The 16,617-nt window shown below is 37.0% G+C and overlaps 1 protein-coding gene across 3 annotated transcripts in view; it reads right to left on the bottom strand.

The window, feature by feature from the left end:
* Nucleotides 1-15,028: 15,028 nt before the first annotated feature.
* Nucleotides 15,029-16,617, bottom strand: part of LOC144959462 (uncharacterized) — a 382,226-nt gene continuing 380,637 nt past the window's right edge. For all 3 annotated transcript variants that reach the window (XM_078892063.1, XM_078892065.1, XM_078892064.1), the window contains one exon: nucleotides 15,029-16,617. This exon is cut by the window's right edge. The gene's annotated coding sequence lies outside the window, so the exon portion shown is untranslated.

Raw genomic sequence — 16,617 nt, 5'->3', positions numbered from 1 at the left:
GATGGACAGCTCCGAGGGCCTCCGGATGACTTGAGAAATCTTTGGACAGCAGTGAAGGCTTCCGGGTGGCTTGAGAATGCTTGGACAACTCTGAAGGCTTCCGGGTGGCTTGAGAATGCTTTGGACAACTCTGAAGGCTTCCGGATGGCCAGAGAATGCTTTGGACAATTCTGAGGTCCTCCGGATGGCTTGAGAATGCTTTAGATGACGTCCGGACGGCTTCCCTAGGCCTCTGGACGGCTCCGGACGGAAATTAGTAGGGCCGGTCAGATAACTTCAGTTGGGAAAGCTTTTGTAGCCGATTGCGTCCCCTAGTTTACTATTACATAGACTACTATAATGGAATCAATTTTTGAACAATATTTAAAGACCACCCATAGTCCCAAGTTCACTCCCCACTGGTGTGCACTTCCCGGACTCCCAAATTCATTCCTCATCGGGTCCACCTCCTATAGTGTCAGATTCATTCTCCTCTGGGACCCAACTCCCATAGTTTCACTCCCCACTGGTGTGCACTTTTCTGAGTCCCAGATTCATTCCCCATCGGTGCCCATTTCCCATAACTTTCGACGATTTATGTAGGTTTCGAAAAAGAGAAGTACCTTTCTGAGCTAACTCAACTGATATCTACCTTTCGTAGTCCCAGGTTCAATCCCCATTGGTGCCAACATCCTATAGTCACAGGTTCATTCTCCTCTATACCCAACTCCCATAGTCCGGCTTCATTTCTCACTGGTATCCATCTCCCATAGTCCCAGGTTCATTGTCCACTGATATCCTCTTCTCATAGTCCCAGGTTTACTCCCCACTGGTGTACCCCGCAGCTGCCTACTTCCCAAAAATGTGTCGGGTTTTGGCAGTATCAGATACTGAATAACGGTTTGGCACTATGCAGCATCAGTACTGAATAACGGTTTGGCACTATTCAGTATCAGATACTGAATAACGGTTTGGCACTAATTAGTATCAGATACTGAATAACGGTTTGGCACTATTCAGTATCATATACTGAAAAGCGGTTTGGCACTATGCAGTATTAGATACTGAATGAAGGTTTTGGCACTAGTTAGTATCAGATATTGAATAACGGTTTGGCACTATTCAATATCAGATACTGAATAACGGTTTGGCACTATGCAGTATTAGATACTGAATAAAGGTTTTGGCACTATGCAGTATCAGATATTGAATAACGGTTTTGGCACTATGCAGTATCAGATACTGAATAACGGTTTGGCACTATTCAGTATCAAATACTGAATGACGGTTTTGGCACTATGCAGCATCAGATACTAAATAACCGTTTGGCACTATTCAGTATCAGATACTGAATAAAAGTTTTGGCATTATGCAGTATCAGACACTGAATAACGGTTTGGCACTATTCAGTATCAGATACTGAATAACGGTTTTGGCACTAGTTAGTATCAGATACTGAATAACGGTTTTGGCACTAGTTAGTATCAAATACTGATAACGGTTTTGGATTAGTTAGTATCAGATACTGAATAACGGTTTGGCACTAGTTAGTATCAGATACTGAATAACGGTTTGGCACTAGTTAGTATCAGATACTGAATAATGGTTTGGCACTAGTTAGTATCAGATACTGAATAATGGTTTGGGACTAGTTAGTATCAGATACTGAATAACGGTTTGGGACTAGTTAGTATCAGATACTGAATAACGGTTTGGGACTAGTTAGTATCAGATACTGAATAACGGTTTGGGACTAGTTAGTATCAGATACTGAATAACGGTTTGGGACTAGTTAGTATCAGATACTGAATAACGGTTTGGCACTAGTTAGTATCAGATTATGAATAGTGCTGGCCTTAATAAAATGCCGTGCATGTCAGGTGTACTATCGGCTTGGAACCTTTTAATGAGTGCTTTGAGTAATTTCAGAGCATCTTTCGACAAAACTTGCATTTCTCCTCTACGATTCCACTCCATAGTCTTTAATGTCGCTGTTGGCTTGGAACCTTTTAATATCTTTTGAGCACAACTAGCGTTTATTTCGTTATGTTAATGTTTGGATTCATTCATTGATAAGAACGTGTCTTTTTGCCTATTAATATATTATGAATTCAATGACGACGAGTACGATATAAAAGAGTCAGTACATTGAATCGTTTATTACGTGTTTTATGGGAAATGAAGACGGTCAAGGAGTTACATATTATCGATTTTTACATAAACGATTAATCGATTTATATCAACGAAAATATCTGCTCAACCAGAAAAATAAATGATACGATACATCCAACGTGAACTTCTTTACAGGTCTGGTAACCCAAATTGTTATGGGCCCATTGTTGCAATGGAAAAGAAATAAACTCTCAGAACGACACAATATGTTGACCATTACAACAATGCTAAAACAGGCCTATAAATGTGTTGGATTATCAGACCTGGTAATGTATACACGTAGGACATATCCTTTTCCCCATTTTAGTATATCGATTTGATATATATATATATATATATATATATATATATATATATATATGTGTGTGTGTGTGTGTGTGTGTGTGTGCAGTCGTAACACAGATGTCACCGTAAACTAGGACAAAATAGCTTGCTCCAAATCACAAAACGAGGCTTCTCACCAATAGATGTAACAGACCAACCATTTCTAAGGTCAGCTACCCAATCATTTCTGAGTAAATAGATTGAATCAGAAGAAAATGTTGACAGTAACTGTGATCGATCATCTCTCTTTGTATGTGAAACAGATGCTCTAATATCTAAGATCTCAGGATCTTTTTGCTTCACCATGTTTCATTTTAACCGCAAAGCGACTTTGCACAAGGCTAAATAGGGAAATCTAGTTGTGTATTAAATTACTAGAGATTGTGGAATGTACAAAAGTTATTAAACGAAAAGGAGTAAAGTAGCTTTCAAAAATAAATACTTTGTTCTTTTTTAAGCTGTTTTATTCAGTTTTGTTATGTACTTTTAATAAAAATCTACCTGCATAAAGACCGAACACGGTTCGAAGCAACGGCAATGGATACTCTTCAATGTCCCAGAAGATAATTTCACATTTATCACAAGGGATGTCGCAATTTCCACAGGATGACTTATGTTTCCAAGGGATGTCGACATTTGCATATTGCCGTGTCAGAATAAGAACATACGGTGTCCGAATCTCCACAAATGACTACGTCTTATAAATAAAAGCCAAACACAAATAATCTTTTGAGAATATAGGAGTACTTTAGTTCAATGATTCGCTGCATAAACCGTTGTAAGTCATTGAGCTGAGAGAATTAATTCCGGTACCATTTTGGCGCAGTCCACTCCATCACCCATCTCTCTTTCCTCTTTCTCTTTTCTTACCTTTGTCACCATCTTTCTCTCCCTCACCCTGTCTTACTTCCTTTCATTCTCTCTCTCTCTCAGTCTCTCTCTCTCTCTCTCTCTCTCTCTCTCTCTCTCTCTCTCTTTCTTTCTGTCTCTGTCTCTCTCTTTGTGTGTGTGTGTGTATGCGTGTGTATGTGTGTGTGAGTACTAGATACTTAATTACAAACGTATTTTTAGAATCTGAATATACACAATGGATTGCTGGTTTTCTAATTTCTATACTAGCATTTTCAAGCCCATTAATTATTATCGCATTTCACCATCCCTGGTGACTCCCAAGAAGTAACTGCATCCTCAAACGATGATTGTTCAATGAATGTGATGATGAGTCAATTAACTCAAAATTTCATGTGTTGAATAACATTTAAACTCAATTACTATTATTCTATTAGACAATACATTTTCGATTTTATAGGAGAACTCCACGGAACATTTTATATGTCACGAGAAATATATAATGCATTTAATATCTTATATTTTGCTCTCTTATCACAGACATCTTTCCCAATTTTAAGGATGGAAATGGTTTATGAAAATGTTAAGGTATTAATTACATTCAATTGTAAATACTGGTATCAATTCATTGCAAGCACTTTCATTTCATTGTCATATTAGCATAACGGTTGATTACATATTTGAATTGATTTATATATAACAATGTAATCATTTCAAGAAAACTCAGAACCTTTGTTTTTTATGAAAAGATATTGAAAAACAAATGAAAATTTCAAAAAGAAAGGTTAATAGGGTTTTATCCGCCAATAGTAACAAAATGGTCCAGCATATAAACAAATTAATAATGGTTTTTCTCAGTTGTCCCTCTATCAAAAGTTGTGAAAATTGGTGTTAACCTCTGAATCAATTTGTCTTAACTGAATCTAGATTTTGGACCGTATTGATGCCATATTAAAAAAGTTTTTTTCTTTAAGACCTATAAAAAACTACTTTAAAACAGCTGACATAAAATAAGAAATTTTACACTGTAAAAAATGAAGTTACGCACCACAAAGTATGAATGAATTTATCTTATTTCCAAAAAATCTTGTGCTGACGTGGTGATTATGAGTTCACGTCATACTTCTTGCCATATAATAACAATTTGCTTTAAGTGTTATACATGTATGTACTACCACTTATGTAGTTTGTATTAAATTTTGAATTTATTATTTATGGCATATTCTTATCTACATCATGTCGCAATTACCAAAGACTGATATGAAATATCTTGCTTTAAATCATTTGAAATAGTGATTGTATACTCAATATTGTCAAATTAACAAACACTGTTAATATAACTTTGACAAATTTTTGTCTATGCATGAATATTTCACGGGGCCTTTAACGTTTCTAAAAACATATTAGGATCTTAAATATCACGATACGGTACGGAATCTCTATCGGTTCCACTCTCGTAAAGCTGCGAGAAGAAATCTTCTTGTATCTATTAATAAGTCATTAAAGAGGACGGCAATGATTTTGGAATTTCAAAATCAACCATGAGAAGATCGTTATCGAATTACGACAGAGAGATCACCTGTGTTGAACAACATGGCAAGAAAACTATCATAGATAACTTTGATATGGATATCATCCAAAGATGTATGGGTGAGCGTAAATATACATCTGAAAAAATATTGGACGGCTGATTATTCAAGCAGAAAAAGGACCATGTGTTCTGGACAGAGAATCATTTTTATTCTTGCAAGTGGTGATGATACAGGACATTTAAAAGGATGCCCGCCATTTTTTCTTCTCTGTATCATCTGGAATGTTATTCTGGGGTCAATGCAAAGGCGTTTTAAGTCTGACTAAATATCGTTCGCTGCCCTCGATTGAAGCACCCAGCTGTATTGTATTGGACAACGCTACCATTCGTTGGCCCATGGTCACTTTAAGGCTCCAACTTCGGCAAATATAAAAGCTGACATGATTTCATGGTTTCAATCAGACAGTACTACATATTCTATACTCCTTAGTAAAAAAATGAACCAGAAACAGCTTTCAAAGCAGATTGTCTAATCAGGAAGTTCTGACACGAGGTTGCGCGACTTCCACCATATCACTGTGAGCGCAATCCAATCGAGGTCATTGGGCCTAAGTAGAGGGAAATATTGAAAGGAGGAACACCAAATTTACTCTCACAGACGATGCAATAAATGATAAAGACTGAGAAAAGGCATGCCTCACCCTTCGCAAACTAGAGAAAAATTACATTTCATTGGAAAGAGTGATGCTCAGAATCTTTCTGCTGTCGTTTAATTTCTCCTTTTCTTCATCCTCGTCATCAGTCTGTGCTGATTGATGTGTCCAAAATTTCTTGGTTGTTGTTGTTGTTGTTGTTGTTATTGTTGAACACATATTTGTTGAGACACTGTCTCATAGTTGATGAATATTTACTTTTGACCAGTCTACATAAATTTATGTAATCCTCTTTAGCAAGCTATTTCTCAAACTTTTGCAATCAAAATTACATTGGAAGCACGTTATGTTTTTTTCGTTTGTATTCACCAGTAATGTGTATTGGTAGTTATAAAATGTAGATGTCTGATAGTTAATAATTGCCATTCGTTGCTTCATATTCAAATACTGCACGTATATCGTTTAAGCTTCAATTAACCGAACACTCCAGTTTAACGAATTCCTTCAAAATGGATGGGCGGAAAATTCATAATTTTGATAATGTAAATCTTCTACGAGTTCCGATTCTCACCTGTTATCGATTTTAATATAGCTGTAATAAACGAAATCCTTTCCCATTGCTTTAAAATTCATGATAAAATTTTTTTTTATTAAGACAAATTGATTCAGAGGTCCATACAAATTTTTGTAGCTCTGCATTAGGGGGGGGGGGTAACTGGGAAAAAGAAGAAAAACACACGCCGCTTATTAAAAATATGACTATAATATCATTCTCTTCCACAAATACCCACGGAGATGACGGAGATAACGTGTTCTACAGGAAAAACGCCTGATCTTTCTTGGGTTCGGAGTGTGACTATTTCATACAGGGGTTGAGTGGATCAACTAAATTAATTTATTAGTATTTCTTCCAGCTCTCTCGATTCAATCTATATCATAAACCCTTCCAACACTTCCTAGTTATTATGGCTTTGACAAGAATTCGATCATTGCCAACAGAATTGTTATTTATCTAGTTCTGTGGAGGTGTATTTTGAGGGGTTCACTTTATGATCATTATGCCATAAGCCTTAATAGTTGATGCATATATACGAATCTCCTTTTGATATGTCTTGATATCGTTAATCGTTAATCTTATTAAATTTACTTTGTCATATTGATCAATGTATTTATCTAAAAAAACTAAATAAAATAGAGAATTTATATAGCGCAACGTCCATAAAACAATGCTCAAATCGCTTTACAAGGGGTCTCTGACCAACAGCAACGCGTAATATAGAACGAAATATGACGGTTGGCGATATGCATTTTTACAGAGACACCTCTGTTAACGGCAAGTTCCTAATCTAACACGGTGAAATAATGCTGGTGAAGAGCCTTTTCCAAGAACTCAACTATGCACCGAACGAGGCTGAACTCAGCACCTTCCGATCCAAAAGCGAGTGTCATACCACAATACCACATAGCCGCATCTAACGCTCTAGTAGTAGAATATTTATGGCATAATGTTATATAAGGTGGATGCGCTGTATAAACAATTATGGCTTTTGCGCTAGTGTCTACAGTAGAGAACCAATGAATAGAAATCTCATTGCAAGAGACACGTTTAAAGAAAGAGGAGTATTAGTAGCATATGGTTACATCGCCATCTGGTCTTTAAATCCATCAACGCGGCTGAGGACAATCTCGAAAACTCCCGCCAAACTCGTCACAGGACAGTGCTGGATTGTGTGGAAGTTCAAACAACTTCTAATATTTTTTGTATTGCTACTACTTCTTCCAATATTATGATTCTATTATGTCTTTTATCTCCTATTATTTTCTAGTAAGTTCCAGTTCCTTCACAAGCTGACCTTTCTTATCTTCCGGATCAATCCGTGGGACATCAATACCCATGCCACCTTAACGTTTCATTCATGCCCCAACCACCATAGCGTACAGACGATACAAGTTATTTAGCATTTTATTTTATTTGTTTTCCACGTTAATTTGTGTATTGTTGTGCTGACGAAGGGTTTATACTCGAAACGTCCATTGTCTGTATTGATCCTATACGAAGGCTCTCCATGTTCACTCTCGTTTATAGTAGTAGTAGTAGTAGTAGTAGTAGTAGTAGTAGTAGTAGTAGTAGTAGTAGTAGTAGTAGTAGTAGTAGTAGTAGTAGTAGTAGCAATAGTAGAAGTAGTTGTAATAGTTGAGTTCTTGCAAAATTCCCTTCTTTCTTATTCTCTCACTATACTCAGGTGTAAAATTAGTACCTGTCCATTCACAGCTTTGTCTTATAGGCGTCATATCTAGTTCTTCATGTTACCATTTGTTGGTCACGGACCCTTTTTTAATCGATTTAAGCATGTTTTGTTGATATTGCATTAAATAAACAAGTAAGCCTTGCTTATTCTTGCCGATTTTTTCACTTCTAAAAACTAAAATAAGGAGAAAGTGAAAAGAATATCTACAGTTCTTACCGTGTTATTACTTACACGTCTTTTAATTGTATCCTAAAGAGAAAAAAAAGTCAAAAGTCCAATGTAACGTGATTTGAGTATTTTTTGTTGCAAACAAATATTCCTATATTTGTATTTCTTCTTCTTCTTCTTCGTTCCCGTCACGTCACATGGTCAGTCCGGTCTGGTGAATGAAGCCCACAGTGGTCCTGAGGTCGTCCTCACTGCCGTACAGCTTTTTTGAGTATGGGGTTGGGTCAGGCCAGAAGTTCCTTCTCAACTGGTTGTACCTTGGACATTCCATTAGGACATGATGTGCATTTTCATTTTCAAGTCCGCAGTCACATTGTCCAGAGGCACCTGCTCTGGACATCCTCCACATATGTTCCTTTAACTGCTTGTGTCCAGTTCTCAGTCTGAAGATGATGACCTGTTCCTTTCTGTTGAGCACCTTGATTGGGTCATTCAAGTTGTATACTGGGTGCTTCACTCTCCATCTCTGAGACTGGATAAATTTGGCCATTTTGTTAATTTCACTTGTTGAACGTTGGGGAGGGTTGCTGCATGCGACTGCTTGCCTTTGTCAGTTGGTCAGCGATCTGATTTCCAAGTATCCCACAGTGTCCTGGAATCCACTGCAGTACAATGTTGGTAAACTTGCTTAGCTTCATGAGGTCTTCCACCAAGGCGTCTATATCATCCGCAAAGGACATCATTATATCCTCCAGAATTTTCTTAGCATCTGTTAAAATCACTATGTGTCTTGGTTTTTCATTTTCTGAGAGGATTTGCTTAACAGCTTCATGGATTGCATCTGCCTCTGATTTGTAGATTGAAGTGCGAGTACCAGTCGGTTTGCTGATCTCCTTTTGTTGACCATTTGTGTACTCGATATGCACTCCCAGGCCCCCGCACGTGTGTTCTTTATTGCATGAACCATCGGTATAGATTCTTGTCAATTTTTTTTCAGGGTAGTTTTGATCAATGCACTTCTGTACAGACTTCTTGATTTCTTCGCCGTGTTTTTGTTTTGTTGAAATGTCACCAACGGAGGTCTTGATTTTCAAGTCTTTTCCAAATTGGTACTCTGATATTTGCTTTGCATTTTTGGGTCATTATTTCGTCAAGTTCGTGATCTTTTTCAATTTGCTGGGGTCTTTCAATAAAGTGTGATCTTTTCAGCCGCCTAGTTTTCTTTTGCTGCGCCCTGGCGTAAAGAGGCGGATCTGTCATTGCTTTCACGTCTGTGTATTGTTTCAAAATTTTTGATTCCCTTCTTTCTGATAGAGATGTAAGTCCTGTTATGGTTTCCATTGCATGTGTCGGTGTCGATTTCATTCCTCCACTTATTATCCTCATGTTGCTGTTTTGCACTTTGTCCAGTTTTTCCATTTGAGTTTTGGAGCAGTTTCCCCATGCAGATATCCCGTATTCTAGCGCTGGTCTCACATATCCTGTGTAAGTTTGTTTTAGTGTATCGGAGCTTGCTCCCCTAGTTGCTCCAGCTAGTTCTTTCAAGAGTTGTGTTCGCTTTACCCCAACTTTCTGACTGTTGCTGATTTGATTTTTCCATGCTAGTCTTGGGTCAAAATGGATTCCTAGGTGTTTTGGTGCTTCGTCTTTTTTCCAATTCATGGTCTTCAATACGTAGCTTTGCTTTTTCATCTTTTGGGGAGAGACTAAATATTGTGAACTTTGTCTTCACTGCATTTATTTTCATCGCCCAGTTGTCAGTCCATTCTTTGATATTATCCAGTGTGATTTGCATCCTGTGTTGTGCCTTGATTAAGTTTTGGTCAGAGCTAATCAGAGCTAGGTCATCTGCGTACATCGACATTTTCACTAGTGTTTCTCTTATATCATTTACACAGAGAAGAAATAGTGTAGGTGATAGTACTCCACCTTGTGGGACTCCATGTTTTAGCTTTGCCTCTCTACTTTTGTGACCTTGTGTTGTTACTCTTGCCTTTCTTGTTTTTAGGTAGTTTTGTATCCAGTTGAGCATGTTATGGGATACTTTTGATTTTTGTAGTTTATATACCAGACCTTTTTTCCACACTTTGTCGAATGCTTTTTCAAAGTCCACCTAACCATACTACATTTTTTTTCTTTCCATCCTGAAACGAGTCATCTATTTCTTGGGATATGTAGGTTTCTTGATTTTCAGTACTCCTGTGTCTTCTGAAACCAGCTTGTTCATTTATAAGCACATTATAGTTTTCAAGATACCACATCAGTCTGGAGTTGACAATTCTTTCTACCAGCTTGTACATGCAGCTTGTAAGACTTATAGGTCGGTAATTTGCGGCTTCATTTGCTTGTTTTCCTTCTTTCTTAATTGGGACAATAAAAGCCTTTTTCCATATATCTGGTATTTTACCAGTTTTCCAAGTGCTGTTGTAGAGTTGTAATAGCTTCTTTTTCGCTGTCTTTCCAAGATGGATAAGCATCTCATTTGTTACTTCGTCTGGGCCTGGCGATTTCTTTGTTTTTAACACTTTGAGAGAGCTTTCTAGTTCTTCCATAGTTAGCTTCTTTGTCATTACTTCATCTATGGCTTCCTTGAGTTCCTTTTTTTTTGTTTTCTGCATTCTTTTTTAACTCATTTCTTCAGTTCTTTTTCTATTGTGTTGTCACTAATTTTTTTGAACTGCTCCATGAATAGGTCTGCAGCTTGTTGTGGACTGACAAGTTCTCCTTCTTTTTCCAAAGCGGGAGGGGTGTAGTGATTCGGTTCTCTATTTAGGGCTTTTGTAAGTTTCCAAAGTTTATTTCCATTTTTTTCGAAGTTAAGGCTATGCGTTTTTTCTATCCATGCCATTTTGGATGTCGTTGCCATTTCTTTTTTAAAGGTAGCTTCTGCCTCTTTATACGCTGCAATATTGTCATCACAGGGGTCTGCTTCAGCCTTTTCTCTTGTTTCCGATACTTATTTGTATTTCAAATCATGCAGCACACGGACACGGAGAAAACTTTCCTATTATGATCTACTTTAAATGAAACAAATCAACTCTAACAGAGCACAGCTGGATTTGTAATAAACTATAAGAAAAAGATTCGACCATATCCATAGTTGTGTTATAACACAGAATTAAATTGTAAGTAACAGACTTTTATTTACTAAAGAATTGAAAATAGGGAAGTCTTGTCCTGTAATCTATAATCACATTCTTTAAGTAAATACTATTACATATAATATGTATTACAGAGAGAAGAGAAAGACTCTTATTAAAGAGAAGACAGTTTAGAATTTATCTTGTAAACTTCCTGATAACTCTTGTCAAATGTTCTTATCTACCCTTCCTTGGATATAAAAGGCGTCCCAATTTGATAAATGCTGATATCTCTAAAAGCATTGAATTAGTTAAGGATGTCTAATCTGTATTGAAATGATTCATTCACTACCACATTAGCACGAGATGGAACACAATTTTATGAAATACTCCCCATGCCGTATACTCCTCTCGTATCTATTAACAAGCTGTTACACGACCCGCGATTATCCACTTACCAAAAACACCTGAATATACAAAGTTACTGTTGAATAACATTGCTTAACATCTTAAAATTGTTGCAATCCTTGTCAATCTTGAATTTACAGAAGATCATACCGTTTTGCGATACACTACTACTACTACTACTACTACTACTACTACTACTACTACTACTACTACTACTACTACTACTACTACTACTACTACTACTACTACTACTACTACTACTACTACTACTACTACTACTACTACTACTACTACTACCACCACCACCACCACCACCACCACCACCACCACTACTTCTACTATTACAAAGGATCAAGTCTGGTGATCTAGGGGTCGTCTTCTTGAATGAACGATTATCAAAGGCAGGGCGTGTCCCATCCAATTTAGTGAGAGTTTTTTGCTCACATTTCGCCGAACCTCCAAATGCCAATATGTTGCAGCTCCATCTTGCTTGACTTTGACTTTCGTTGAAACTTTGACACAAATTATGTTAGATCGAATATTGTGTGAAAGTTTGCGTCTCTAACATGGTGGCTTTTTAGAACCTCGGCAAGTTTATTTACAATTATGTTTTGAGTTATAATTCCAAAGCTGTTTGTGAAATGTGCATAATGTTTGTATTCATCTTTATTCAATGTTTGTACAAGTCAAGATATAAACATGGTAGGACTTTTGAATCACTCTTTATTATGCAACCTAGCCCTTATGGACGTACATCATACCGTTCATATTAGTTATTATATTTCAATCAACTCTCTTTCTCTCTCATTTTCTCCCTTTCTCTCCTTCTCATTCTCTCCTTCATTCCCTTTCTCTTTGTTCATATCGCTCTCCCCCCCCCCTCCTTCAATCTCTCTCACTCCAACTCTGTCTCCGACTTTCACCGTCTCCCTCTCTCTCTCTCTCTCTCTCTCTCTCTCTCTCTCTCTCTCTCTACTAGTCGTCAAACGGCATTTAAAAACCAATATTTTTCTTTATGTTTATCGTAATTTGATACAGTTTATTTGTTGTGATAAATTCCAAATCCAAATCATGATTAATTCCAAATCAAATAGCATGGTCATGATTCAATCAGTTTCATAAATTCCAAATCCGTAAAATCAGTCCAGATGTAAAGTCATTTTGCCTAAGTAACCATTTTCAATATACGTAGAATATTTCTAAGTACGTAAAATAAGGATTCTTAGTAAGATGTTAGAACTTAGGAAAGTGCAGCTCATCGTAAAGTAGTATCAGAATAGCAATCTAGAATGTAGAATGATCTAGAATCTAGCAACACTATCTTTTTCCCATATTGTGAATTATTTCAAGCCACACCTCTTACTAGTTTTGACAGTTCCCTGCCAATCTACAATCCAACCCCTAGGAGTAAGATCAAACCATATTCAAACATGAAACGTCAATTCCTACATATTAATGTTAAACCCCGCCTTTTATGATATAATATTACTTTTTGTAAACGTCAGTTTTACGTTCTGTACGCCCAGATAATCTGAACGCCCAAATAATAAATTCCAACTATAATTTGATGGTATTATCCCCAAATACCAAGTAACACCGATCAAAGAAAGTAATTATCTAGTACTCAATATAATGACCAATCTTTTAACTTTGGAACGTAAAACTGACATAGACTACTCAATACAATGACCAAGTTTAACTGATATACAAGTAATGTGAACTCGATAAACCCATTTGCTATAAGCTAACTCTCTTACAATCATCATCATCATCATCATCATCATCATCATCATCATCATCATCATCATCATCATCATCATCATCATCATCATCATCATCATCATCATCTTGGTAGTCGTATGATGATGATCATGATCAGGTTAATGTATTTTATATAAAAATAAATATTCTTTTTTACTTTAAAAGTAAAGTATCATTAAAGTTGGCCAAAATGATGGCTACTTCGAAAACCGCAAGGTAAAAGGGTGACATGACACAAACAATAGAATTGATACGTAAACCTGTCAGATAAAAGTAGTTTAGATGTCTACCTACAACGATCAGAACAAGTTGTAGTAGTAGTAGTAGTAGTAGTAGTAGTAGTAGTAGTAGTAGTAGTAGTAGTAGTAGTAGTAGTAGTAGTAGTAGTAGTAGTAGTAGTAGTAGTAGTAGTAGTAGTAGTAGTAGTAGTAGTAGTAGTAGTAGTAGTAGTAGTAGTAGTGTTTTGTTAGTGGTAATAGTAGCAGTATTCATAATCGTAGCTTGTCCAACACAGAACCCACCCCACAGCATCTGGGGAGCAAACACTTAGGTCATGGTCGATGCAGCTGGGCCCATTCTGGCATTCTCTAATGATATGCTCCATAGTCTGTTCCGGACATCCACATGTAGACAAGCAAGTCACAGCCAGCCCCCCCCCCCCCACACACACTTTTTCATGCTTCTAGCTGTTCTCTCAAGTTGTGTCTGTGCTCTGTTCATTGTACCCTTTTCATTGCTTGGAACTAGGTAGGTCAGTTCTTCTCTCGGATCATCAACGGCATTATTTGCGGGATTGTCCCACTCCCTCCACGTGGAAAGTCTGTATACAACTACATGTTCAGGAATTATGCTTTCTTCCATCATGAAGCTCTTTCTCGACTTCAGTCTACTTGTCATTGGGTTATGGTTATGGAGGGGTGCCTTGGGTCCATTTCCTGTATATATTTCTGGACTCTTCTATCTTTCCTGTGAGAGCAAGATGTTCAATACATTTATGTCGATTTAGGTGCCCTAAAAATTACATTTGCCTTGTTCTTTTTGTACGAATTTAATTTCAGCTTGCTCCAATACTTCTTCATTAGTTTTTTCTCTATACATGCGATTCTTAACATCCTTCTAAGAAACCGCATCTCTTCTGCCTCCAGTTTCATCCTAATATCTTCTGTAATTGTCCAACTTTCACAGCCATATAATAATACTGACCATACATAGGCCTTCAAACCCCTATGTTTTGTTGTCATTGAGATATTGTGGTTTTTGAAAATTAGGCATTTTATTAAAACTGCATTTAGCTATTGCAATTCCTCGTTTAATTTCGTCCCTTATCGTGCGGCTTTGTGGTCTTGTGGAATGACGCTTGCTTTTGGATCGGAAGGTTCTGGGTTCGAGCCTCGCACGGCGCATAATTGAGTCCTTGGAAAAGACTCTTTACTCACATTTTTTCACCGTACTCAGGAGCAAAATAAGTACCTGGCCCCTTGTGTGGAATTCCTGCCCAGAAGGATAAGAGAAGCAACATCTATTGATCAATTAAAATCATTATAAAGCACTACCTTTTCACCGTTACATGTCCATGCTACAGATCCGATATTACATATATTACTGCTATTGATGTCATTGTGATATACGCGTTCCCCGAAGTCGTGTTACCCAATCGTTAACTCTATAGTATGGCGATGCAAGTACCCCAGTAAATCTTTTTTTTTCTTGGGGGGCGGGGGGGGGGGGGAGTGATACAAGGAAAGCACAACACAGCCCTTTGTGCCCAAGTAAAGTGCTTAACGATTGCTCTTTGTGATTTAAAAAAAAGACATACGTCCACTCAAGACAAATTGAGAACGTGTAAGTGTAACCTGGTATTTAAGGTGGAGGTTTTATTTTTGATTAAGAAAAATTATGTGATAATTCGATAAACCCTTGGAGCGTTTTACATAGGTTGTCAGCTCCTGTATTCACAGTATCGCCCTATTAATAACAATAAACATTTAATAGAGGTCTGCAAATCCTATGATTTAACCGTTACATATTACATGAAAATATCAAACATCAATGACTAAAAGCTCGTATAGCTGTCTCAGGATATAACCTTCACAATACAATAAGTAATGAATAAAAAAACAAAAACAGGCACTTGTTTCACTTATAATTGACAATAAAAGTAAGTCGGATTTCTTTTGTTTTGAATATCAATTCACGTATTTACATATTTTTATTGTTTATTGGGCGCTTAATAAAACCACATTATATTATTTTTTGGTGAATCTTATGTTAGAGACAGAAATGGTGCTTCGCCGGACAGGCCATCTCTCAGGTCGTGATTGTAGGGTGCCGTTTGATGCAATGGTGTGAGGTTGGACTGATCCTCCTGTGTCCATACTATGAAGAGATTGAAATCTGGTTCGATGTCATAAATATAAAGAGGACATCATATTTCTCCGTGTTAAACTGCCTTGTCCTATCTGCGGGAATTGTGTATATTATAGTAAAATTGTCTAATACGTGAACGTTATAAGTAAAGACTCATGAATATTATAAGTAATATAATTATAATGCTATCGCCCAGATAGCATGAAGTAAACACATGATAGATACTTCGGCCTCATGAATTACCAGACTACGCTAGATAATAAACAAAAGTAGATGAACAAAGATATTATAATGTATGATCAAATTACATGTATCCAAATCATAATGATAACATGCATATCAGCATCATAGGTATATATGAATATATATAAAGGAAGGTTGTTGACATATAGTCTGTAAATAGGAAATGATTTTAAGAAAATTAAATCACTGTATTTCACTCACCCTATCTCAAATAAAATTACACCACTAAACAGAATAAAATCACGTCCTTCCTGGAACATATTTAAGTGGAAGAGTATGAGTATGATTCGTTGCAGGGTACGGTTTTTTTTAACAGGGTTTCATTCCCCTGTGTTCTTGTTTTACGAAGATAGGGTGGTGGTGGGCGTGTCTCTACGTGTTCACACTTAATTTTCCATTGTCCGATATTGGCTGAATGTGAGCGACGCGGGTAGGTTATGGGTTTTCTCTCACCCATGTGTGAAGTTGGCAACCTCGCAACGGGAGGTAGTTACGTGTTAAAACCCAGTTAACACATGCCTTCTGTCATCGGAATGGTCGGTAATATGCCATGTCGATATTTCACTTGTAATATTACCCCTGTGACAAATAAAAATTGGCTATGATCAATTTCAAGATTTGTATGCGAACTGGATATTTTCCGTGTCCATGTTAACTGGGGAAGTATTATTATCCTCTATTGTTTGTTAGTCACATTTTTGAAGTTTTGTTTGTTGGGCGACTGAAGGGAGATCATTCACTTCATGAAAAATCTCAAAGCTTGAAGGTCTGACCAATTAACCAGTAGGTTTTATCTAATCAAAACATGGAATTTGTCACACACCATCATACGT

The sequence above is a fragment of the Berghia stephanieae genome, chromosome 14 (assembly GCF_034508935.2).
Source record: "Berghia stephanieae isolate SIO BIC M18660-M18661 chromosome 14, UCSD_Bste_1.3, whole genome shotgun sequence".
Taxonomy (NCBI): domain Eukaryota; kingdom Metazoa; phylum Mollusca; class Gastropoda; order Nudibranchia; family Aeolidiidae; genus Berghia; species Berghia stephanieae.
The sequence above is the reverse complement of the archived record's forward strand: the minus strand, read 5'-3'. Positions and strand labels throughout refer to the sequence as shown.